Below are 25,263 nucleotides of genomic sequence, written 5' to 3' on the forward strand. Positions count from 1 at the left end.
ACCCAGAGCATCCTGATTTTACTTGGATCTTTTAAAGAACAGTGCTAACAACAAAATAAAAAGACAAAGCTCTTCCACCACTTGGTGTAATACAGAGCTGAAACCAACTAAGCATTATGAAGCTTCTCCCTGGAGTAAAAAGTCCTAACAGATTATTGACACCCCAAACTGATTTGGATGTGTGAGCGTTCATTTTTGTTCTGATTTTCCTGTATGAGCAACACACTTGTTTGTAACCCCTCTGCAGTCCACTTAAAAGTAATTATTGTGTTGCATATGCAAATGAATCCTGAATAAATGAGACGGCAACTTGAGAGCTGTAAAGACTTTGCAATCATTCTTCAGTGTAATCAAGGTCCTATATATGAGGGAACCTTCTGAACCGTTATAGCAATTAAGACACTTCAATAACTAATAATTTCCATTATAAAAAAAGAGAACAAAAAGGACGAGTGCTGTAGAGCAAATAAAGCATGTATATATGAATTAACTACATTTATATTTAAATTCAGGAACAAATTAATATGAGCTTGAGATATTCTTTGAATATGAATTGAAACAGGGCTCTAGCTGTCAAGGACTTTGTTCGTTGCATTTTTTATTTCATAAACTTGAAAGTGTTTCTGTTGGATTAACTGGTCTGACCCACAGACAGGCTAATTTAGAAACTCGAGTCTTACTCTGCAGGTATTGTCAACATGTGGTGTTAGCTGCAGGAAGTAAGTCGGAACTATTCTGCTTAAATGAAGAAAGTTATTATGAGATAAAACACAAATATATTTTGCAACACAAACATTTTGGATCATCCATTTTGTTGAGAACAAGCAGCTATTTAATTAATATAAGAAAAATATTGTTACTGATCCTTTCAGTGTGTTCAAAACAATAAGTCAAGAAATTAAATAGTATGCATTAAAAACAATATTGTTAATTTAATATTTTTTAATAAGATTTTCAGCAACATATGGATAAAAGTTGAAGCAGAGTGTAACGATGCAATGAGTCTTAAACTGCACTCAAAAAGGAGTAAATTTCTTTCAATTCTTATTCTGTTTATTGAGAAAATAAATATGTGAAATCCTACATAGTACAAAATGTAGTTTTAAGAGCAAGAACTAAACTGATTAAAACCTGAAACGGCAAGTATTTATTTGCCAGATGTCATGAGGAGTGTCCTCTACTTAGGAAAAGATCTCAGCCAGCACTTCACAGAATCAACTCAACACAAACATTAAAGTGGGCTATAGCAATAATTGCTTACAGAACCACAGTTATATCAAATGTCTCTTTGGATAAGACACATCTATACACAGGAAGGCCTGCTGAAAGCTGCGCTCAGAGCTCATTTTCACAGAGGAATGGTGATGCTCTCTTTAGCGCAAGATTTTAGATGACTGTAGGTCTTTCACTTTGGTCTTGGAACCAAATTATTTACACAAAGAAAGACACTGAAAAAAATTCTGAAGATATAAATGTGTCCAATGGGAGTGAAGAATGCAATTATGGAATTTCACAAAGATTCACCCAAAAATAAACGTAATCAAATTAATTTTTGATGCTCCAGTGACTGGCCAGGGACGGTTTTCTAAATTAGCCCACTTTTTTTGCTTGGATGCAGAGCTTCCTTCCTCCTTTGTTAAGTTCTGATTGCTAATTCACAACCAATGTTTTCACAAAGCCGACCCACACGAAGACCCGGCCAATCACAAGCAGAGGTGTGGTACCTGAGTGAAGTCATACAGCCAATGAGCTGAAGAGGGTCTGACGATAACCAATAAGAGTTTATCTGTGATGTGAAATGTAACATTTTATCAAAAATATTATATAAAATAATAAGCTATCATGATATTTTAGGCAGACGGAAGCCAAGTTTGATCCAAATGTTGATATTTTCAACAAAAAAAGCTATTTGTGCCACTTCCATATATGGTACTAAATCAGATATGTCCAAAAACATTGTGTTTGCAGTCTGAACAGTACTGTCATATTTTTACAGGCCTTTTACATCATGTGAGACCTGTGTCATATTCTGAATTAGATGAAGTTAGATGCAGTAAATCCAAACATAAACAACAAGTTAGAGTTCTGCAATCATGAGTCTGTGTCACTAAAGTGCATCACATCACAATCCCTTCTCTTCTATGCATCCAGACTCCTCTGCAAAAGTTTCAGAAAATGTTCCACAACAGGTCATTGCCATGAGATGTGTTTTTTTTTTCTTTATGATCTTGTGGATTTAGCTTTTCGAGCTCAACAGCTTTTAAATTGATCCACAGACAGTGGCATCAGCTTGTCCGTACACATCCATGTCCTGCTTATGTTCATGCTGGTCACTCTGTGGTCATAAACCATCCACACAGAAGTCTGGTCATAGTTGAATTTAATTACTTTTCTCAATGACCATGCAAGAAAACAAAAAGAAATAGGGGATGAAGGCCTGCTGTGTGAATGTAGCCTTCAAAACCCATGTGACCATTTCACATGATAAAATCCCTTCTACACTGAGAGTTTTGACATTCAGCACTAATCCCTATGGTGATTAATTAAATACTATTTTAATTAAAAGGAAATCAAGTTGTAAACCTTGATTAGTTATTGTCCACCTGTAGTTAATGCCACTTCAAGAATCATAAATGATTTTATGGTTTGACTGAATCCAAAACTTACAGCATCTTTGGTAATTTAGTTTGATTTATTTCTCTTTATCCTGTCTTCCTTTATTATAATTCATGTAAACAAACACGTTGTGTCTCACTAATATGATCCCAACTGTAAACAGTTGACTACTGAACCGAATGCAGTTTAAATAAATAAACAAGACATTGATTTTGCCTAAAGTCAAGCTTCTTGGATTATTTTAACCCTGGTTGTACACAACCACTTCATCTCAAACTATACTGAGATTTGATGAAGAACTTTGCATATTTCACATTAAACTCTTGTAGTTTGAACACAGTGCATTTAAATTATTTATATATTCTTGTTCCTAAAAGAATAAATAAATAAAAAATAAGACTAACATTTCTTAGAATTTCAGATTATCATATCATCTTTAAAATCAACAAAGCCTGTGTGAGAACACATTGTGTAATTTTTCAGCATCACCTTAGGAGTCGTAGCAGAAAAGATGAGGTGAAGCCCTCACTGTCTTTCCTTGTAGAAGACCCAATTTTCTTCCACCTCCTGAAGTCCCAATATCCCCACAACTTTGAAGTCCAGCCAGCTTTGAAAAAGCCAGCAGTCTCCCTGTCATGTCCAGGCAAAGGATTAGCCAAGCCCTGCAGGACTGAGTGGAAGGAGGACGAAAGAGGGCTGGAGGAGGAGTGGCGCCATTTTCCACGAGGGCCTTGTATGTGCAAGCAGCTCTACCCGCGGCCTAAGCTGTGGGGGATTAACAAGCTACTAAAGCAGTGAACAGACCCCCAGTCCCACTTTTTTTCCATGATTTTCACAGAAACCAATTTACAGCAGAGATCTTCGAGGGGAAAGCTGCTAATTCTTACCATAACAGCCTGCTGCTTTTAAAGGAAACCTTTGTTGTGTCAGTCACAAAATCCGCTTTTGTGAGACGGCAAACATTTTCACACTCAAGTCAGGGAGGCATCTTTCTACAAAAGGATTCATTTATTGATATTGATACTTCAAAAAGTAACAATCCAATGCTGTCGGAGCAGCTAAGCGCCTAATCTCAGCATCAGGCTCTGTGATCAGTCACAAGGAAAGGATGGCCTGGGAAGTTCATTTTCTATTGGGAGTCAAAACAAGGCAGAAGAGCAATAATTTTTCATAAACTTTGGATTGTAAATATTTTATAAATGTTCTGCTCTGAATACATTTCAAGTAGGGCATTAACTAGATCACAAAACAAAACTAAATGAGCAGTGTACAAAATGATTCTCATTTTAGTTGCAAATGAAAAGAGCTAATGTAATTCCGACTCATCTCTTGAAATAATACTCAAGTATCATTGGCACATCATTAAATAACTGTTGACGCAAAGCTAAGAATAACAGTTTCATCAATGAGAAACCGAGACATGACTTGAAAGTGATACAAGATGTTAAGTCCTTAAATTAAAAGAATCCAAAGATACATACTCTACAGGTTTTTTCAGTAATGAGGTCCTTTGTCTTATCTGTGACTGAAAGGAGCTTCGGGACTTTGACCTTCACCACTTTACTGTTGCAAAGTCTCTTTTGGAAATGGAGGACAGGCGTGGGTGTGCGAGGAAGAGCAAGGCGGCCATGCAAGCACATCAGACTTGAGCGATCTTAATAAAGCTTCCCTCTATCCACCCTAGAGATCCCCTCACCCCAATTATACGGCTGACACCTCTACCCTCCTCCGTCTCCTCTTATTTCTCACAACGACCTCCCCCCTCCGCTCTCCTCCACACCCGTTGCCCACCAGCCAGTTCCCAGCTCTGATCGTGGTTGTCCTTTAACTGAGCTCAAAGCCCGAGAGGCCTGCACAATATCAGGCTGCAGGTGGCGTTTATACTTCCCTGTCTGCTGCCAGAGTTGTATCACTTCTTGTATTGACATGAGTTCATTCCTGTACTGCCAGGAACTATGTAAACTTCCATTTCTTTCAACAATCCCTCAGAGAGAATCAAGTGAACAAGTTACTGTCAGAAGATTACATTTTGAAATGCTTTATCAGCATTTCTTGATTTGAAATTTAAATCTTCTTGTGAAACTTGTGACATGCCAGCTGAATCTGAAACAATAAACTCAGAACAAGCATAATGAAAAGTAAAAGCTGTAATTCATTAGAACAAGCTTGGAGGAAGGATACCCACGCTTGTAGGAAACTTTCAGCATTATCAGATGAAGAGCTTCAGTTTCTGACACCTACTGAGTTTACCACAGCGGTTAAAACGTTGCCGTGATCAGAGTTGTGCACAAACATTAGCTTTTTAAAACACCAGCTTGAACTTACTGCAGCTCCCTCTGCAACATTAAGCTGCACCCTAACCAGCACTTAACTGCAGATCTAAGCTGAGAATTGAACTTTAGTTGTTTTATGATCCAACAGCTAATCCTTTAAGGTAAGCGCTTGGTGACTGCTGTGCATGTGTGTGCTTGTGTTTGCATGCAGACAATGCTCAGGCTGTTAAGGACACATCAGTGGATAAGTTGTTAATAATACATTTCTTTCCTCCCACTTTAAACTAAATATAAACTGGATTCTCATGTCATAACCATCATAAACAACATGCTATGCCATTTTGTTTCTACCTACTGCAGAGCTTTGTGCAAGCAGGGAGTGATTCCAGGTGTGGCTTTGCAGGTACAAAACCAAGAACATTCTGCAGTAAGTATAACTAAAATAACTGCATATTAATTTACTAGAGATGATATTATGCAAACACATACGATGCTAATTTTACAAATGACCACAATTTTTAAAATCTTATAAATTGTGGTAATTTTTAAGACCACAGTTAATTAATTTTTAAGTCTTAAAAAATACCACAATTAAATAGTTTTAGAGGCACAACTTTTAATCAAAATTTCAAACTTCCTTGACTTTCTCAAAACTAAAATTAAGTCTGTCACACAAACACTCGCCTCTCATGTCACCTCAACTGACATCCTCAAAATTACCTCAATTTTATTGTGTAAACTTGCAAAGTTTGCAGAAGGATTTTGAAGCAGCCAGTGCCAAATTGATAAATGTAATGGATGATTGTGAAATTAGCAACTAAAAGTTTTGATGATTCGCTTTCTGAGGAAAGTAAATGTTCTTCCCAAAGATGTTTTTAAATTATATCAGGTTACAAAGAGTCGCTGATCAGGAAAAAGAGGTTTGAATTTAATTTCTATAATGAGATGTTTTGGTTTGCATAAGACAAGAAATAATGATTACAGGAACACATTTCTACATCAGTCATAATTTACACACACAACCTTATATCATGATATGTGTGTGTGTGTGTGTGTGTGTGGGGGGGGGGGGAGTGGGGACATTTTATGGCAGTCTGATCACTCTGTGTCAACAAACTGATACTTTTCCAAAGAAAATTATAGGAAATATATTTAAGTGTTTGTACAAATACAAGGAACTTATAGCAAAGCATTTGTCAAACCAAATAAATAAAACAAATATTCTTGAACATTCACTCCACCAGTTTTAGGTAAATGTGCTGAAAAATACACAGTTTGAGCAACACGATAATCAACAGCATGCAAGTTTGGCTTTTACTCTATTTCTTGACAAGTGGTTGCTTCATTCGAAACAAAACAAAATTAGATTACAGTGCAGGTCTCTTCTGAATAAAATGAGCTGTTCTCACGATGACCCAACAATACGAGACTATGAACACGTCAATGTGTCCAATAGAAAAACAACTCAAGAGAAGCACACAGAATTAGCGCTGATGCTGTATTGTTTCAAAGATATTTCACTGCTAGTGTTAAATTCTGTCAAGGTCACAGCAGGTCTGTGTCTGGCTAACCATCTGCCTTAAGCCTTCCCATGAGATGTCCTGTCATCTCATTGGCCCTGTCCTCTGCTGTCCACTCTACAGTTCAGAAGTTAAATTACAAACCAAACAAAGTGATTGTTCAAGTTACCGACACATTTCTGCAGCTCTTTCTGTATTGAGACAACAAAGACCATATTGCTGTCAGTCTTCTATTAGAGCACATAAATCCTTAGAGAAGACCAAAGCAGTTTTTAACAAGAACTGAATTGTCAAATATGAAGTACAATGGTGGAAAGATTGGATTTTTAAAACACTGACATACCAAACCATCCGTTACATTCTTACCATTTAAAGCCATTTCAATGTGAGAAAGTGCCAGAGTCATTTCTCCAGCATAAAGTAGCACAGAACTTCCCTTTTTCCATCTGCTGCACACAACAGAGCAGAGGGAGTTAAGTGCTTTGGTCCAACACTACGACTTTGACAGTTGCTCTTCAAAACTGCTCTCTGGCTACAAAACCAGCTTCTGGAAGTTCAGTAGTTGGGACTATTTTCCACATCCACAAAAATCTGACAAATCGTGCAAAAGGGGGTGAAGAGTTCATTACGGTGTTGTGGTAAGAAGGGTTGGACGACATGAAGTTGAGAACAAAATGACGTGATTTTTACAATGCAGCAACTGCAAAACCGAGAACTGGCTCAACTTTTTTCCAAATCTCAGCTCAAGTAAGGCTGAGTGCGAGTTTTCTCCAGCAGTAGGGAGCATAGAGCAGCACAGAACTCTCCCTCTTCCACCTTATTATATCAAATAAGCATAATAATCAAAACTGAAACATTGAAAGACGTCTTATGATACAGCAGGGAGAATAATTGTTGCTTTTCACTTTTAAATAAAATCAATTAGATCATGTTCTTTTTTTTCTATTTTTGTTTAAGCTCTTCATCAATGTGAGGCCTCAGTATTTTTACTCAAGGTTATGTTGTGTGAAACTCCAACGAGGCCAGGTTGGAATGTAGTAAAGAAATTCTCATTTGTATCATATTCTAGACAGAGACATATTAATACTATTCAACCACAGAAGTGGTGGTTGAGCTGGAATAGCTACTCGATTCTAAAGAAAATCTGTTTCTGTTTTAAGTTGCAGTTGATTTGTCATGCATTTACTCTGACACTGCTCACTCTGTGCAATGAACAAACCTTCCACAATTCATTCTCTAACATACCAAGAAAAGGCAAATCAATTAATCCAACACATCAAAAAACACAAATACGGGAAACTCCACATCAAATCAAACTCTGCTCACATATACAGTTTATATGCACTAGAACTCATGTCGGACACCCTGATTACACAGTATTAGGATTAATTACGTTTTTTTATCAAGGTAATGCACATTATAAAACTCTTTGCTGAGCAAGAAGTAAAATACGTTCCTACTTATGCACATTTTTAAAGCTATTCTACATCATTGAATTTCAAGTTTTGAATGCTATTCTTGGTGTATAGTTTCTAATTAATTTTTGTTTTGTTTTTCTATATTCACCTTTGTGTGAATCTGCTGTTATGCCTGAATTTCCCCACTGAGAAACAATAAAGAACAATTCTAGCACATTCTACTCTATAAGTTTGTCCTTGCACAAAGGACAAACAATATAGGATGATAAAAATATTAAAAACATTATTAACAGGAAAATCAATGACTTATTTTGAAAAGCTGCCAACTGCAGCCATTCTGTAAAGCATCCATTAATTAAGCCATTTCTGTTAAATGTCTTTAGGGAGCAACTCTCTCTCTTTCTCTCTCTCTCTTGTATTATATGTAATTTAATCTAATCTCCAGCTTTTAATTATACAACATTTTACAGATTAACAGCAGTCCTTACCTTACAGCTTCAAAACAGTCTGCTGACTGCAGCGATCCTGCAGACAGGTAAGCATTCAGGGTTGGAACAGGCTTCAGCTGCAGCTGTGCCTGAATCTGGATGAAACAAAAAGAAAAAGAAAAAAATATCGAGCATTACATTCGAGAATCACAGACATAATACTGAGCAGCTTGTAACTGATGCCACCTAATACTCTGAATACAGTCATATTTTATTTTTCATCAAAGGATGTCAAGCCCAGCAATGAATAACAATGAAGACCTATGAAGATCTATCAGAGCATGTTATAAGTAAAATGCCTCGAAGAGCCATGTTAACGTGAAGCAACCAGCCTAAAATCCAGTGGAAAACGCATGTTTTGAGATGCAGAATGCATTTGCAATAAGTGAACAAAATCTTTCGACAAATCCCACAGCTCAAACTAGCCAATTGTGGTGATAGCATCTCAGCTCACAATCTGCTCTGGCAATCTGCTCCAAGAAAAATGTCTTCACCTTGCCAAAACACAAACCTAAGGGGAAAAAAACAAAGACTCCTACAGTAAGATGTAACCAATAACATGTCAATTCCTAAACAGCCAGCATCTACTCCTCAAAAGTTTTCAGCTGAATTTCTGGCATCTTCATGAGAAAGATTTGCACCCATGTGGCCAGCTTGCTGTAAGGATGACCGCACAGAAAATGAATGTTTACATTTACTGTCCAATATTCCTCAGATTCTTTGGCACAAAATCTACAAACATGATTGCACACTTAGTACATAAAAAATAAGTATCAATAACAATGTTTGTGTTTACCCTGAATAAGGAAAAATGCAGAAAAGGTTAAAGAGAGTTAAGTTATTGCAATAAGAGAAATACAAACATGCAATTTTGATGTAAATTAATGCTCTAAATCATTTTGCAAAGGCCAAAAAGCCTATTTATAATGCAAAAGCAATCACAACTAAATGTCTATAAACCTAAGCATCTATGTCATACATTCTTAAAGAGAAAAACTGTTGGCCATGTTTACGTAGTTTTCTGCAGATGTTGTAATAAGTAATAGCATCTCAAAGCCAAACTTTGATCCATTATTTTAAAAAAGGACATTTTAAGTACCTTTGAGGCCTGAAACCTTCAGAGAGGCAGCAACTTCACAACTACTAAACTGTCCAGCTGGCTGTCACTTACTGGTGATGGTTCAGTTGAGGTTGCAGCAAAGTCGGTTCAAAGGTTCAAGAGGCCTAGAGAAGCCCCAGATAGAAAGCACAATCGTGTTTTGTTTATCAATAATAGTTTATCCTGGGTAATTTGATACTAGTAGGCATGCGGTCATTATTTTCTTGCTTCAACAGTTCAGGGTGTCTGTTCACCATCTATGGCAACAAGCGGCACAAGCTGGAAAAAAAAACATCAAAAAGGCAGATAAGGCCTTGTGCAAAACAAAGCCTGTGCCAGCTCGACAAAAGCTCCAGACTGCACTATCTCGGAAACATTTTCAGTCTCCAGACTGAAAATTGCCCTTAAATACAACTAGATGGATTTAATATGAGTGCTTTGTAGCGCACCTTAGTAGGTCTGTTGACATAGATCAGGTCATATGCTAGATTCACACAAGTACTCATCCAAAAGATAAGGAGAAGGTGATTGGTACATTTTGGAAATATTGGACATCACAAACCGCTAACATTTCTAAAGTGGGGAGATGCAAAGTTTGTCATTAAAAGCCCAGTAAAGACAAAATATGTTAAACAACTGAAAAAAAATAATTATCCAGTACATCACCTCAACTGCAAAGATAAAATCAGAACTTGGTCTCAGTACAGTTTAATTGTAAGCTTTGCTTGTATAAATATTTTAACTCTGTAAATCTTACAAAAAAAAGCAGTTTCTCTTCTTTTTATTAGTTTTCATTGTTTCATTGTTTCCAGTCAAAAAGCATAAAAAAAACAACGTGCAGTTGTTATTTCACCCAAATGGAGGGAAGAAATAATTACTTTGATAACCTTTGAAGACCTTTGGAATAAACGGAAAGAGCCTGGATGGAGGGGCCTGGTCAGCGTCAAGATACTCTCTCCTTCCACACCCTCCCTCCCAAACTGTGTATCCTGGCAACATATACTTATCCTACTGAAGTAGACTAAACACCAGTAATCTACAGACAGACCTGAAGGTGTATGATCACAGATAAGAGTTAGTGGAATAAATGTGCAAAACAGTTTTTAAAAAGGTTAAACAAAAAAAAAAAAACCTATGGTTGGTAAACTACAGGTGGTATTTCTGTTAAGCACTCAACTACAGTCTGGCGCCTGTTGAAGTATTGGCCAATACTGATAAAGCGACATTGGTAATGGCCGATTTGATTAATACCAGCCTAGTTTCACTTACTGGTTCAATTCCAATATGTTAAAAAGGTGAAGAATCAATGCTTATTTCCATCTTGTTGTCATTTATGTTTCAGGAGACGGAAAGGAGGGAGTTGGTTATTTGTCATTTGTTTAGTCATGTGACTGATTGTGATGTGGTGCAGGATGTGGGGCAGTTTAAAGAAAACAAAGCAATGTAGGTGATGATATTCAATAAATATCGGTAACTTATTGCCCCCAACAGTAGCATTAAAATCAGAAATGAAATCCACCCAAATTTTCATATCGGTCCATCTGTTTGGGTTACCTTAGCAGAAAGCTAAACTAATTAAACAACTGATCTCAGTTTGTCAGTGTAGCAAATCAGACTCTGCTCAGACGTGAACTTTAACCTAAAGTGTTGTCTTTGTGTGGGTCACTTCAAAAACAGCCTTGTAACAAGTTTAACCAAAGCACACCTATTCATGCCAGAGACATGGACTGGTCTCTGGCATGGATTTCAAAATAAGAACGATTGTTGATGAACAAGTCTTACATGCAAGTGTATCTTAAATATAATTTAGCAAAAGATTTAATTTGGTGAAATCTTAGCTTGGCTAATTTTGCAATCCAGAAAGCTTTGAATTAATCATTAAATAAAGTGTAATGTTGATTACTGATTGTGTTCAAACTTCAAATGTGATGTCTGTGTTTCATTCAGGGAAGTAATAAAATGCTTGAGGTGAGAGGATAAGGAAGGAACGTGGAAGCCTCTGTTAACAGATTGTTAGTGTATCTGTGGAGCTTAGTAGAGTCTATGATGCCCAAAGATAAATGTTGTTTACAGATAGAGTGTGGAAGCTACGGTCTTCTTCAGCTGCACATGGGAATTCCCCGAGATAATTACTGGGTTCCCCCAAATTAAATAGTCATAACAAAATGATTCCACAATTCTTTTAAAACCTTTTTCCTGAGTTTTCTGTTTCAATATTTCATGATTTTGAGGCCAAAATATTACACTGACTTTCTCTATTACACCCACCAGAAATGGATTTATTTTAACCCTATTTAAATAACTGTCAGTTTGCCATTCCTACATGCTTTAAATCCAGCCTGTCAAGAAAACAAGTTTTGAATTGAATGGAAAAAAAAATAATAAATAAATAAATAAATATATATATATATATATATATATATATATATATATATATATATTACAGAGCAGAAACAAGATTTAAAACAACTTACAGGCTTTTAGGCTACTGATCAAGCTTAAACTTAATGTATCTGTAGTGAAAAATTAACATCTAAAGAAAACATCTAAAGAAGATACCAAGTTCTGGGAAAAACCCAATAAATGGATATTACATATTAAACTGAGGATTCTGTGTAAAGTATAGATCAGTGTTGCTCCAAAGGATCATGTGAAAGCTGCTCACATTCACTCAGCTGATATTGAAAAGATCCATTCTTCTCCTTTCAGTTCTCTAAACCATGTTTCTAGACGAAAATCCCAGCTTAGTTCTTCTCAGATACTTTATCCAATACATACTGAGGGATAACCAACAAAAAATGTTCATTGAATATTTGTGATTTTTAATTATGACTGCTGTATAGTTACCTCATGAGTCCCATTTCGATTCCTTTGAACTGCGCTAATGGAATGATTGATATAATAGTCATTGGCCAGCCTGGCCTTGTGTTTAAACAAGTAATAAATCCTCTAGAGGAACTTTGTAGTGTAGCCTCTTCTGTCTCCCACCAAATGACAAACAGACCCAACTCATGCCCTCTCTCCACTCAGCTGTCTGTTAAGCGAAAACATGTGGTCTGGTATCTTGTTTCAGGCAAAGTGAAAACACACACCCGCTGAGGTATACAGTGGAGCAGAAAAGTCAAACAAGTTGTGACCAGGAGCGTTTCCTCTGTCTTTGTGCAAAACTCCCTTATTCCACGTCTCCACAGGGGGCGAGCATTAGAGGTTTGACTCCCCCCACCCCCACTGTCCCACCCTGATGCAGGCTGCAGAAAAATCAATCAGCATTCAGGTCATGCCACCACCCTTAACACAAGACCTCTGAACCCAGCGGGGATCTCCTTGGAGGGAGGGATAGGGATTTGTCTGTTGTGCCAGTGTCTGCTCCGTGTCCGACACCAACAAAGTTCTCGTGTTGAGTGGAGGAGCGCAGCCTGACCCTGTCCACCTACGACACAATAAATCCAGCTGAGGAGTTCAAGGTGGGCTGACCTGTAGCCGACCCCGTCTCTGGAAAAATGGCTACAAGCTACAAGCGGAGACATTTCTTGCCGCCGTTTTTTTTTTTTGGCTCAAGGGAAAAAGGCAGGATGTGCTCAGGTTTTGTGGGCATCGTCAATGTGCAAATGAATACATTTACTCATTCAAGTTTCAATTCCCATCCAAACTGTTGGGAAGCCTTCTTTCCATCATGGAAACTGGATGGGGGGCAGAATTAGCATAGGATAATTACACTGGGGAAAGATCCAGGCTCCAAGGAGCAAGACATAACCTGTAATTTGCCATTGTGCTCCCTATGCAATTGACACTCATTCTATGACACTGGAGATAAATGTCGGAATTCAGGCTGTTAGTTTAACCGATAGTGCATTCGGAATGATAATAACCAGGGTCTTGAACATGTTCAATCTGATGAGCAGTCCAGCAACAGCTCTCCACCACTTTTTCAACCCTCTTTGGGGTATTATCATGCTAATCTAAAGAAGAACCCAGAAAAAAAGTAAGTTTCTGTGAAAGAGGATATTTAATGAGAAGCAAGGTCCTCTGAAACTCTGAGGACACAAAAGGGGGTATTTTCAACCAGCTGTGCCTGAGCAAAGCAGGGTGACAAATGGACACAGACATTACGCTGGGCGCTTAATTAAAAGAACATAGCCTAATTAAAAAGATCTTCCTGCTGAATAGACCGCCTCAGTTCAGTAAGCGACCTGTGTCTCCTGCACATGTCGGGCACAGACCAGTTAGTCCGTTTGTACTCTTTGACACATTTCATTTTCACATCAGAAGGGTGGAAGCGGTAAACACTAAAGTGGATCATGTTGTAGGAAGAGCAGCAGATCATTGTGGGGATGCTGGTTTAAGTTCATAGACTGATGGTTTCCTTTGAACAGTCAATGACATTTTTATGACATCAAATCCACTAAAAAGCAAAACAACATCCACTCACACTGCGTCAGTATCACATGTTCCACATTAGTATTGTAATTGTGCCCCACTTATTAACTCACTCAGACTTTGGACACTGCATTATCTCCCAGCCATTTCTCTTAACAAATATTTTCTCTCCAGCAGAAAAAGCATAGGGTTAACAAAGTTAAAAAGTTTGTGTTTTAGCAGAGCTTTTTCATTTAATTTAAAACATAATTCTGTCTCAACACAGGTGATTTAAACAAACTCACATTTTGCTACTTGAACCAGTGTTTTCATCTGAAGCCGTTTGTTAAAGATATAAACCAATATCAGAAAGTTTGATTCCCCAGTTTTTAATTTGGCAATAATTCAATAAAGTTACAGGTAATAGAAAGAACAAGGTTCTTTTTCATAATCTATTCACCTTTGTTTATTACTTCACAATCACTAGCATTTCAGCTGCTCTCTACATAGCAGGAGGCAGGAGTAGGTCCACATAACAAAGGCAGACAGTGAGTAGCACTGAAAAATCACTTTAAATTGTAAATTTCAAGGGAAAACCTAGAACTTCTCAATTAAGTACATTTTTTTAGGGGTTTAAAAAGCTGAAGCAAATTGAAAAGAATGAAAGCACTTCAGTTTGACGATAAAGAGGACCGGATGCATGTTTCACTGCAAACTCAAGCACCATGCATTACATAAGGGGTTATGAGTCAGAATAATAAATAACACAACCATAAAATATATTTATTTCTGATAAATGACGTCAGATGTTAGCAAAGTCTTCTACATTTTCTTATTTTCCCTAATTTTACTGACTAGAGCTGTGCCTCTGTGTTAATGAACTCACAATTATTTTAGTTTATCTCCAATTCTACCACATTTTACATTCCACATGCTCAAGCTTAATACATGAATAATATGTGCATTATTTTTATTTATTCACGTTGTGCTGCGTTAGCACCTAAGATGTATAATTCAAAGCATAAAGTGCACAACTTTGTTTACATTTCTTTGTGTGCTATGTAAAAGAGGTTTGTTGTAAAAAGAAGGGCTATGGTGTCGATGTTAATGCACTATACAATGATCTGACAACTTTAATTTATTTGTTAGTTTAATTGTTTAAATTTGGCCTATGAATTTTATTCCTGACATAAAAAAATGAACTTGACAGATACCCAACACTTAATTAATCTACCTCAACTTTTTTTGTTTTTAATAAAACTCAGTTATCCAGAACCCAATTTAAATTTACAGGTGTTGGTGAAGAAATAAAAATAAAACGGCTTTTATTTGCATTAAATTAAATCTCCACACTTACAGCTTTGCACTGTGTGTGAGTGGGAGTGTGTGTCAAAATCTGAATTGTTGTAATCTGTGCTACATAGTGCACAATGTGGACAATCCTTCAGCTCTTTGAACATATCTGAGTGCACTCTGCCAGCTAAAATGTGGCCCTATGAGTGGATCTCTATAGCCTATTCCACACTGAAAATTACATCAGTCAGAGACCATGGTGAACTGACAAGAGAGATAGTGGTTTGCAAATATTAGTTATGCCTGCAGAACAAAATGTTGAATTAAAAAAAATGACCAACAAAGTGAGCTTTTATAAATTTCCTATTTCAAAGATCTCACTAGTACATCATGTTCAAGACTTCTGGTCAAACGCTGAAAGCATATAAAGAAATAACTGTTCTAGCAAAAAAAAAAAAAAAAAAGTTTTAAGGGTTTGGATCAGGCAGGACTTTAGAGCCTTAAAAACATAAATCACACAAGGAGCAAAAGTAAACTATGACATCTAGTTGGACCGGGGTTTTAATTTGCAGTAGGCTGACAGGACGCTGTTTTCACATCAAGAGGATATCAAACTAAATCTTGATGACAAACTTAAGAAAAAGTAGAATACAGGAACCAACCAAAAAAGATGTTTAGAGGTTAAATGACGTAGATGTAAAACTGGGTTTTAAAAACAGCAGTCAAGAAAATAACTGCAAAAAAAATATCCTGCAGAAAAGTTTTTAAAAATTAGCCTCAAACTATAAACTCCTGTGAACCGTCTTTCTGTCCAAGTCTTTAAACTGGACTTTGACATTTTATTCTCCTGGTACCTGAAGCCACAGGTCGACACTAATGCACAAGGTTTCGCTGGAGGGCTACTGTCAGTCTAAGACATGGCCAGAGTGTGAATGTGTGTTTGCACCCTCATTCTTGTCACATTCTCCCATCATTCACTTGTGACTTTAAAGCAATAGCATGGTCTGGGTTTTTGTTTATACACGGATGGTATTCTTCCTGCCAATCACCAGAAACTAACCCCTCAGGGACAGATTAAGGGAAGTGGGAGAATGTAGGAGGCAATGAGGAGGGAAAGATCAAACCGGAGGAAAAAAAGAAAGAAGAAAAGTAGCTCCATACCCTGGAAAATGCAGTCATCTTGCGTGACTTAACAAGATGTGTTTTGTTGTGTTTATTCATCTTCTCTGTATGAAAACAAGCTTCCACCCTCACAGTAAATTAATGATCATGTTTTGTTGCATGAAGCAGCCATCCACATCACTGCAGGAGCACGCAGACAAACACACTTATGTTGAATTATCTGCAATTACTCTGAACCTGTTCAAATGTTTGGAGCTTCACAGTTTGACTCCAATTCAGTTTCATGAAAAACAACTTGACCAATGTCACCGTCAGTTGTTATCCAACCTTTAGTAACATTGTTTCCCCATTACGTTCCGTAAAAACATTCACCAGAAACCACATTTCCATGAAAACAACCATCACTAGTATTTTGAGAATTAGCTTTAGCACAAGATTTGCAACTTTAGACATTAGGATAGTACCTTGAAATGTCACCACTGAATTGAATTATTCTACCCAGGTTATAGATCAAATAAAAAAAAAAGTGTATGAATTGTGAATCCATCAACATGTGTATCACCCAGTGAGCTGAAAGCTAAGAAATTGCCAAAGTTTTAGTTTCAGTTCAAAAGTCTTTACCATAAGCAGATTGTTTTCCATTTTAAAAATGTTGGTTTTGTTTCTCTTCCTCTGTGCAGAACAGTTTAAAAACTCTCCTGGTGCAATATGAGGAGCTAATTTTAACTGACTTCAAGAAAGCAATCTCCCCCCACACACATCCACACGCATAGCTGCAGGGGTGAGTCAACACTTGGTTAATAAACCTATACACACACACACACACATTACTGGAACTTGAAGAGTTTCAGAGTACATGAGAAGAGGAGGGGATGGTATGTTTTACTCACATTGGACCACTGCCCAGTTTGGATTCTTATGACATTAACTGAACCCCACCCCTGCCCCCGATAGCCCCACTAAAGACTGTTTTAAAAATAGCCTCAGTTTGATGGAAACCAGCCTGTAGTTCTGGGAAATGGAGGAAAATGACCACAGCATGTGTAGGAGTGTAGACTTATCTAGTAGACAGGGTCCAAATCAAATATTTGCTGCACATATGGTGAACACTGAAATGTACACCAATAATAGCATGCAAGATTTTATTTTAATTGCCAATTGAAAAAAAAAAATAGAAAAAAACCTGACGTAAGCAGGTTTAAAAAAAAGCTTCATAAATTAACTTTCATTTCTGAGTGTAACATGTTCTAGGAGAGATCAAAATCTCCTTTTGAGAATTGCTCTCAGAAAAATTGACCACAATAAAGTCAATAAATTAAAATAAATCTAATGAAACAAAAGGCTGGGAATCATGTCTGAATTTCTACCTGTCGTAAGAATTGGGAGATCAAGTACAGGCATCATGTTACACCGCTTAGAGAGGAGCATTTCATTTTTGAAAAACATCTGAAAACTCTTTGGGAGGGTTGAAGGAGGATCGGGGGTCTGCATACTTAAATTAAAGATATGAATACCTGTCTGTTAAATGTGTAGGCAGCAAGGGTGGGATATAATGGGATCTTACCAGGAGAACCAAGCAGCTTTGAATAAATATGACAAAATAAAAGAAGTCCTTATCTTAGGTTTTTAATTTCCTGCTTCATTTCACCTTTCAGGGCTCTAAAAATTCCCATTTCACAATAATCAACAATAATGCATGGCCATAACTCAGAATTACTTTTATAGTAACAAATCAGCAGACCTGCCCTGCTTTGCATAATAAACCTAAATGCTTTAGACAAGGCAGAAACCAGAAACCTGACAAGAAAATATTACTAAATTGTGCCGCATCACTAGAAAAACATTGTCATCTCACTTTGTTCAGTAAACAGCTAATGATATTTTTATATCAATGTAAATCTATAGCTATTTAGCAAAATGCATAACTTAACTATTTAGGAATTTGTCATACTAATTACTTAGACCTTTATTCACAAGCTCCACCTACAAAAGAATGCTCTTATTCTTGATTCCTGATTTTTTCCAGTAGTTGTGTCTTCATTTCAGTTACCAATAACTTTAAAAAGTATCTAAAAGTATAAGGATTATTTATTTATTAGTTCACGACTTCAGCTTCAAAATCTACAATGAACTTGTTTTAAACCATAATACATTAAATGCTAATCATCACTTGTGATTTGCTTTTTGTTCTCTGTTTACACAGCTAATTAATGAAGTTTTTCTTAAACGGTGTAATCAATGTCTGCATGTACTGTTACTTTTGTCACTAATCAGTGGGTACAACATGTAGAAAAAGTGCAAGATTTTATAAAATCAGTTGGTTTTTATTTAAATCAAAATATTCTCCTTAAAACTGTGTTGTGTCATCAGCTGAATAAAACCAAAGGAGGCAGCAATCATCATAGAAAGAAAAAATAAATATTTTGCTTTTTGGAGTCGTTTCACAAAAAGACAGAATTTAGTTTTTGTCATAATGTTTAGATATTTCAGGAATTAAAAAACTGATGATGAAAGAAGAAAAAGAGGAAGAGGCTCTAATTTTGTCATTATCTTCTGATTGGTGAAGTTAATGCTCCTGGATCCAAGAAGCAGTTTCTTGACAAAACATTCCAAAAATATCTGCATAAACACAACCCTGAAGATAGAAGCTGCTTTCTTATCTTCAAGCTGCACAAAGCAGCAGTTCAGGCATGCAGCCACCTTCCAAGTTTGAAACTACAAATTTCACAGTCTGGCAGGAAAGTTTTAACATCTAATTGAGAGCAAATAAAACAAAAACATTTTTTGATGATGCTTGCAGATGCATCAATCAGGCATTTCTGGCCAATATTTCTGGTTTTATTTTATGTTTGACTTCATGATTTCCATATTAACACAAACTACTCCTCTCACATGTGGGGACCCCCCAAGGATTCGTCTGTAGTCCGCTTCTAATTTCATTTTATTAACTTTTAAAGATCCATCAGATTTCAATCCAGCTGTGCTAATCACTAGAAGATCCATCTCCTCCCTCAAAAAGGTAACATCCCAAAATAATAAAAGCAGAATCAAGACTGAACTGTGATTTTGGTGTGCAGTTTAATCAATTTAATAAACAGGAAAGAAAATTACTTTTTTAATTATCTGATAAATCTGATCAAGGAAAACTGACAATTTAGAATCAATGTCAACTTGATTGGTGCATCACTAGCAATAATCAGTGTGTTCCAACTCATTGCGACATGCAGCATAAAAAAAGCTACGTTAAATGTTCACTCAGAATGCATGCACCAAATAAAAGAGATGGTGAAAACCTGCTGGTGACTCGTAGGTCTCTGCAGCAAAATAACCTCTGGCACAAAGATGGATGGTTACATTTCCTCCAGAAGAAACAGCAGTTTGTTAAGGGGGGGAGGAGGAAGGAGAGTAACTGGGCTGTTGGTACAAAGTTGTGATAGCCACAGCAGCTGAACTGGCAAAGAAAATAACTTCACTAACAGGAAAGAAAACTTCACAAATTGAAAATCCAAGAAAAAGGATCGTTACTGTGCCGCCCACACTGTTTGATTGAGAGCCAATCTCAGTGAAATGAAGCGCAGAAAAACACTCGGCAATAAGGATGGAAATGAGCGCTAAAAAAAGCATGATGCACTGAAACTAATATGCTGTGAAAAAAAGTTGTTAGAAATATACTGTTTTGTTTTTGGGGGTTTTTTTCATACAGTGCTGCTTACATAAAAAGCAAATTCACAAATTAGACATAAGATGAAAATAGCATGCAGAACAAAAGACAAAAGATATAAAAACACTAAAGTTTAGTGCTGACAATGTGAGCCTTTACAGTGTGTAATTGTTATTTATCAGTAATTAAAAATATGTGCTTCAGTTGTATGCAAAAGAACCGATTCTCTAAACTCTTTGTCCTTTTGACACATTATATGCCGTGTGCTACTTTGTGTTGTTCTGGAACAAACAATTCAACAAAAACACATGGACATTTTTTATTTTAATGTGGCAAAGTGTAAAAAAATCCCAGGGAGTGTGGATAGGTTGGAAACGTGATGCGAGCTCCGATCTGGGTTTTCTCTGTTTATTAATTTCACAAGCTAAAAGGAAAACATGGATTCTTTGCTCTGATCTGCAGAGAGAGATGATATTACAGAAACAGTGATGGAATGTTTAGCAATGAACAAAAGCCTCCCAAATATGGTATGACACAACATGAAGTTACTCAAACAGCTGCAGATAACACGTCTTAAACTTCAACTTGTACAGACAACCCTGCTGTGATTCCATCATGAGTAAGACTACTCAATAATTCTCATTGATAAGAGCAGCTGAAGGTAACAGTGATTCAACTTGCTATACAGTAAATGACCTGTGATAAAGAACAAACTGGCTGTTTATACACAACCAGGTTGCAAAAAGCATGTTTAATTAACAGAGAATATCTACAGAACAGATCGTTAGCAGGAATTTATGGATCAAGGCTGTTAATAAACACACCTTTCCTGAGCTCAGATGTTTCCCATCATTAAACTAAGAAGTGGAATGGGATTTTTTTTTCTTGCACTTTAAATTAGCAATTAAATCTGCCGTGATTTCTTAATTGTCCATACATGAGAAAATTATATTTATGCTACACAAAGGAAGATTTTTAGATATAACTTTAAGAAAAAGCTGTATGGGGGAATATTTGTAGTATGGTTACCTTGCAGAACCAAGGTCTTGGGTCTCAGCCCCAGCTGTTGACTCTTTTGTGGAGTTTGCGTGTTCTCCCTCTGCTTGGGGATTTTTTGTCCACATTCTATTTCCTTTTTTGCTCCAAAACCTTACCTGACAAAGTTAGAATGTCACGCTGTAGGTAAGGGTATACCTTGACTCCTGCTCACTGCTCGAGATGGGAAACAGCACCCCAACAAGCCTGCAAGGATTAAGTGGTCCAAACAAGTTGGTGGATTGTTTCAATGCCACCTAGTGCATAGCATGTGCATCTTTTGAAGCCATGACTGAACGCGTGTGAAAGAATGGGTAATCTCTTTAACAGGGACAGCTGACTAGGTAGTATTAAAGACAAAGCCATGAGTCAAGAATGGCTCCAATTTCATGCCAAAACCAGGCATGTCTAAACATTTATATGAGACAAAGGAGAACAGCCACTTTGAAAATTCATGCAGCTTTGCAGCTTTCAATTCTTAAAGGTACTTTTATTGGCCAGGAGCCCCTCTCCGCCATAGAAATATAAATCTTGGGGAATCTGCTGATTTTGCGAGCTTTGGGTTATATGTTCCCCTCTAATTCCTGGACTTCATCCACTGTGCTCCATGAAGCACATAACCAAACAGTTGTGAAGTGTTTCTGCTCACTGCTTGTGGCCTTGGTGGGTTGGCAAGCAAAACCCAAGTCCATGTTTGACAAGGGGTTAATGTTTCAGAAGAACAGCCTGGAAAAAACCACAAAAAGACAGCCAGTCTGGATGGACGGACCAAGGGCTGTCACTTGTCCATTTTGTGGTCCACCACGTCCCGCCTCTTTTTCTATCTCACCCCTCTAGCCTTTCACTGAACTCTGAAGCTTCCCTACCGTAATTTACACGCTCATCAGCTCGACTGTAATTTCCAGTGCAGGAGGAACCCACACCAGGACCACAGGAGGGATAAAGCTACACGCCTGTTTTTGGAATCAAGTGTAATTACAATTCTGCCAAGGCTTTGGATCGCACCAATGGGAGGGATGACTGTCAGTACTGTTTTCACTTTAACTTCCAGCAGTCTGGACCAATAACAGGGAAGCAGATGCAACAAAACTGACACCATCTATTACATCTGTGCCAAAGGCAATCTATAAATGAACTTTAAAAATCAGGCATACTAATACACCTCAGAGACTGAGAGCACCAACTCAGCGAAACAGAAAATGTAACTCCAAGGCAAAGAGGAGAAGTTTCTTCCTCTCAGGTCCAGGAGCACAAAAAAAAAAAAAACATTCAGAAAGAGCAGTGATGGAAGAGCCACATGCCATGCTGCATAAGGTATGAGACTGTGCATTTGTTACACCTGATGCAACATGTTAATGTGATTTCTTACCAGCTGTGGCCTCAACAGGGCCAGACCTTGAGGCCAAGGCCCGGTGGTCTCAGCAGATAGCCCGGACTGGCCTGTGCTGTGTCAGGCTGGGATTATGGATGGCAGGGAGCTTGCAGGGCTGACAGGTAATAATTCACTCCCCAGGGGTCCCACACCCTCCGCTGGTTACAACACAACCAGCCAGGAAAGGGTGGAGGTGCTGAGAGGGGAAAAAAAAAAAACCTTGAAGTGTACATCCCCATAACCCACCCACCTTCTCTCTTTCCTCCCATGCCCTTCAAGAAGCAAGACTCTCCCTGGCAGCACAGTTGCCACGGGTAACCAGCCATTATCAAAATGAAATATGAGGTGTCACAGACCAGTGCTGCGCTCAGGTGCAGGGCCAAACAAAGTCCCATATGTTGTGGATGTGAAGGGGGGCTGGGTTAACTGTTGCTTCCTGAAGCACGGTATTGCACCAACCCATTCTTTAGACATCAACTGTTACGGATGGTGCTCGGAGATATGAGACACTTCAGACAAATCACTGTTGTTAAGGTGGCACGGCAACAGCCTGAAATCTATCATGCAACGCCCTCAAGTTCCTCTGAGCACAGAATAGGGGGAAAAGGAGGATGAGTGCAGCTATTCAGCAACTTCAAGAGCGCCTGGGGAGAAAATGTAAAGTGTCTTCATCCATTGCACTGAAATACAGCGTTTTTTTCCTTTTTGACCGATCAAAGCTGCAAAATAAGTTAGAGTGTTCGCTTTATATCCATAGACACGGTTACTGAACACTTCATCTTGACATGAAAATAGTCAAACTGAATGTCCCCCAAGGGCCAGAGCTCTCAGCCTCCGGTTAGAAGCCTATTTCAACCATCATTACCCTGAGGACCATTAGGAGGATGCCATCCGCACATATAGGGTCCGTCATTTCAAACTCAAAGCAAACGATAAAATGGAAATCGGAAATAAAATTACACACTGGGCTAAATGCACCATTAACCACGCTAACTAAGCGACAAACCTATCAGGGCTCGGGGAACGAGGACTGGATGAAAAGAAAGCAATTCTGAGCAGTGATGAGGAATGAATGCAATGCTGGGCACTTGGCACTCTCACATTTATGACCAACTCATTTGTCAGCAGAAACAAATTTTCCCTAATGATTATGTGTATAAGCGGCGGAAAAAACAAACAGGGGCTGCCTTATGCCGAGTGTTGACAACCACCTCAAACGAGGGCTGAATGTAGATGGGTCTGCACTATTCATAGTGCGAGTGGGAGCACAGACAGACCTGCTGGTAGAGAATCGGGCCACACAGGAGCATCCCACTTGCCCTGCACGGAAGCAGTACTCCTACTTGTCAGCACACCAGCTACATGTCAAATAGAATAACCTGAAACCACACTGCAATACTCTGGAAGCAGCAAAGAGTGCAAAGTCATTGTACAAGTGTGGTAAGAAAACCGCAAGCCATGAGTGCCACCATCCCCTCCCCATCCTGCAAAGTCATTGCAGCAGCTGAGAGGATGGAGACAAAGCTAAACCAAAGAAAGTCACAAGATTTGACCACAGGGACAGCACCTAAACATCTGACCAGATAATCAAAACAAAGGAGCATTTAGAATCTGCAAATAATCCAGCTCAATCAGGGCAAAGTTGAACAGATTTTTTATTTTTATTTTTTTTTAATGCTGGGAAAACTTTTGCAAGGAGAAGACTAGTTTGAGTCAGAAAAATGAGGCAAATATGGGGGGAAAGTAGTCATAACGATTGTTCCTGTTGTGCAGGGTGAGATATATTTACTGTTCAATTGTTCTTAGCCTCAGCTGAAACTAAAAACCCACAGAGGGAGATGAGACACCTAATGCACAACAGGCTGAGACAAATCAAAGACCCGTATTCCTGCAGAGAGCAACTCCGAAGCATCTATTTCAAGGTAAATAACCACCAGCCGCTTCCGAGGAATCTTAGGGGTGGAAAAAAATAGGGGTGAAAAAAATATATTCTAAATCTGTGTGCATTTTAGCGAGATCCAACACAGGCTGATGTTAAACTCTGCGTGCAGAAGCAGAAACCTGTTAGATTAGAACAATGAGCTCATCGCTTCCCCCAGAGACTCTGGCATTGAGACTAAACTGCAGCTGGAGTAAGCATGATTTAAGAGGCAAAATACAGGCGAGGTGGGAGGGAAAGGTTCTCTTTCAATACAATACAAAACACGTATGCAATGATCGCGTCCTGCCAGACTGATTGGTTTACCTCACCTTTTTTATTGTCAGTGCAATGTTTTACACAAGTTAAAGCTTTCTCTTGAGAGCAAGCGGCTGTTTAGATGAAAACTGTGTCCCAGACAAAAGGCCAATCACTGAGATCTAGTTGCAATAACTTGCAGAGACTACTGCTGCGATAGCATGGTGGTCTAAGAAAAATGAATGCAGACACACACACACACACAAAAAAAAACAACTCTTACAAAATTATTAAAGAAGATTACAAAAGTCCACCCGACTCCAGCTGGGAGAAGCTTGCATCAATTCAGTAATTCAGTCTGAGCGCAAAGAATGACTGGATCGCTGGTGGAAAAAATAAATAAAGGCTTTAACTTGGCGAGAGTTCAAAAACAATTTAGGATTGTTATGTTGTTTATTAGCAGTAAACATCAGTGGCAAATCTCTTCTGTGCAAAGTTAGAGCATCCTCAGAGTCTTAACGAGCAAAGTCAGCACAGCTGAGACAGCACCGCTCAGTCCGCAACTAGAAAAAGCAGTCAGCTCTTACCTTATTGTTTCCACGGCTCTTCCACTGTAGCGAAATGTATCTAGCAGTCTTTCTATAAGGTCGCAGGAACAAGAGCAAGTCGTTTTAAAGAAAAAAAAAAACGAAGAGTTGTTAGTGTAGAAGCTGGTTGTTTTCGGAAAACAGTTAATATTCCCAGAGCGCCAGCGAAGAGAAAAGGCGCCCCACACTGCTGTGACAGGACTGGAGCCAGTCCGACTGGAAATCACAACACCTCGACAGCCGCAGA

At 38.1% G+C, this 25,263-nt stretch overlaps 1 protein-coding gene across 3 annotated transcripts in view; it reads right to left on the reverse strand.

The window, feature by feature from the left end:
• Positions 1 to 25,263, reverse strand: part of sema6cb (semaphorin 6Cb) — a 163,273-nt gene extending 138,010 nt beyond the window's left edge. For 2 of the 3 annotated variants that reach the window (XM_008430892.3, XM_008430890.3), the window contains exons 1-2: positions 25,017 to 25,263; positions 8,316 to 8,410 (exon numbers count right to left, since the gene is read on the reverse strand). The gene's annotated coding sequence lies outside the window, so the exon portion shown is untranslated. The remainder of the gene's footprint in view (positions 1 to 8,315; positions 8,411 to 25,016) is intronic. The other variant, XM_008430893.3, reaches the window with a different exon arrangement.

Source organism: Poecilia reticulata, chromosome 16, assembly GCF_904066995.2.
Source record: "Poecilia reticulata chromosome 16, P_reticulata-male-v2, whole genome shotgun sequence".
Lineage (NCBI taxonomy): Eukaryota > Metazoa > Chordata > Actinopteri > Cyprinodontiformes > Poeciliidae > Poecilia > Poecilia reticulata.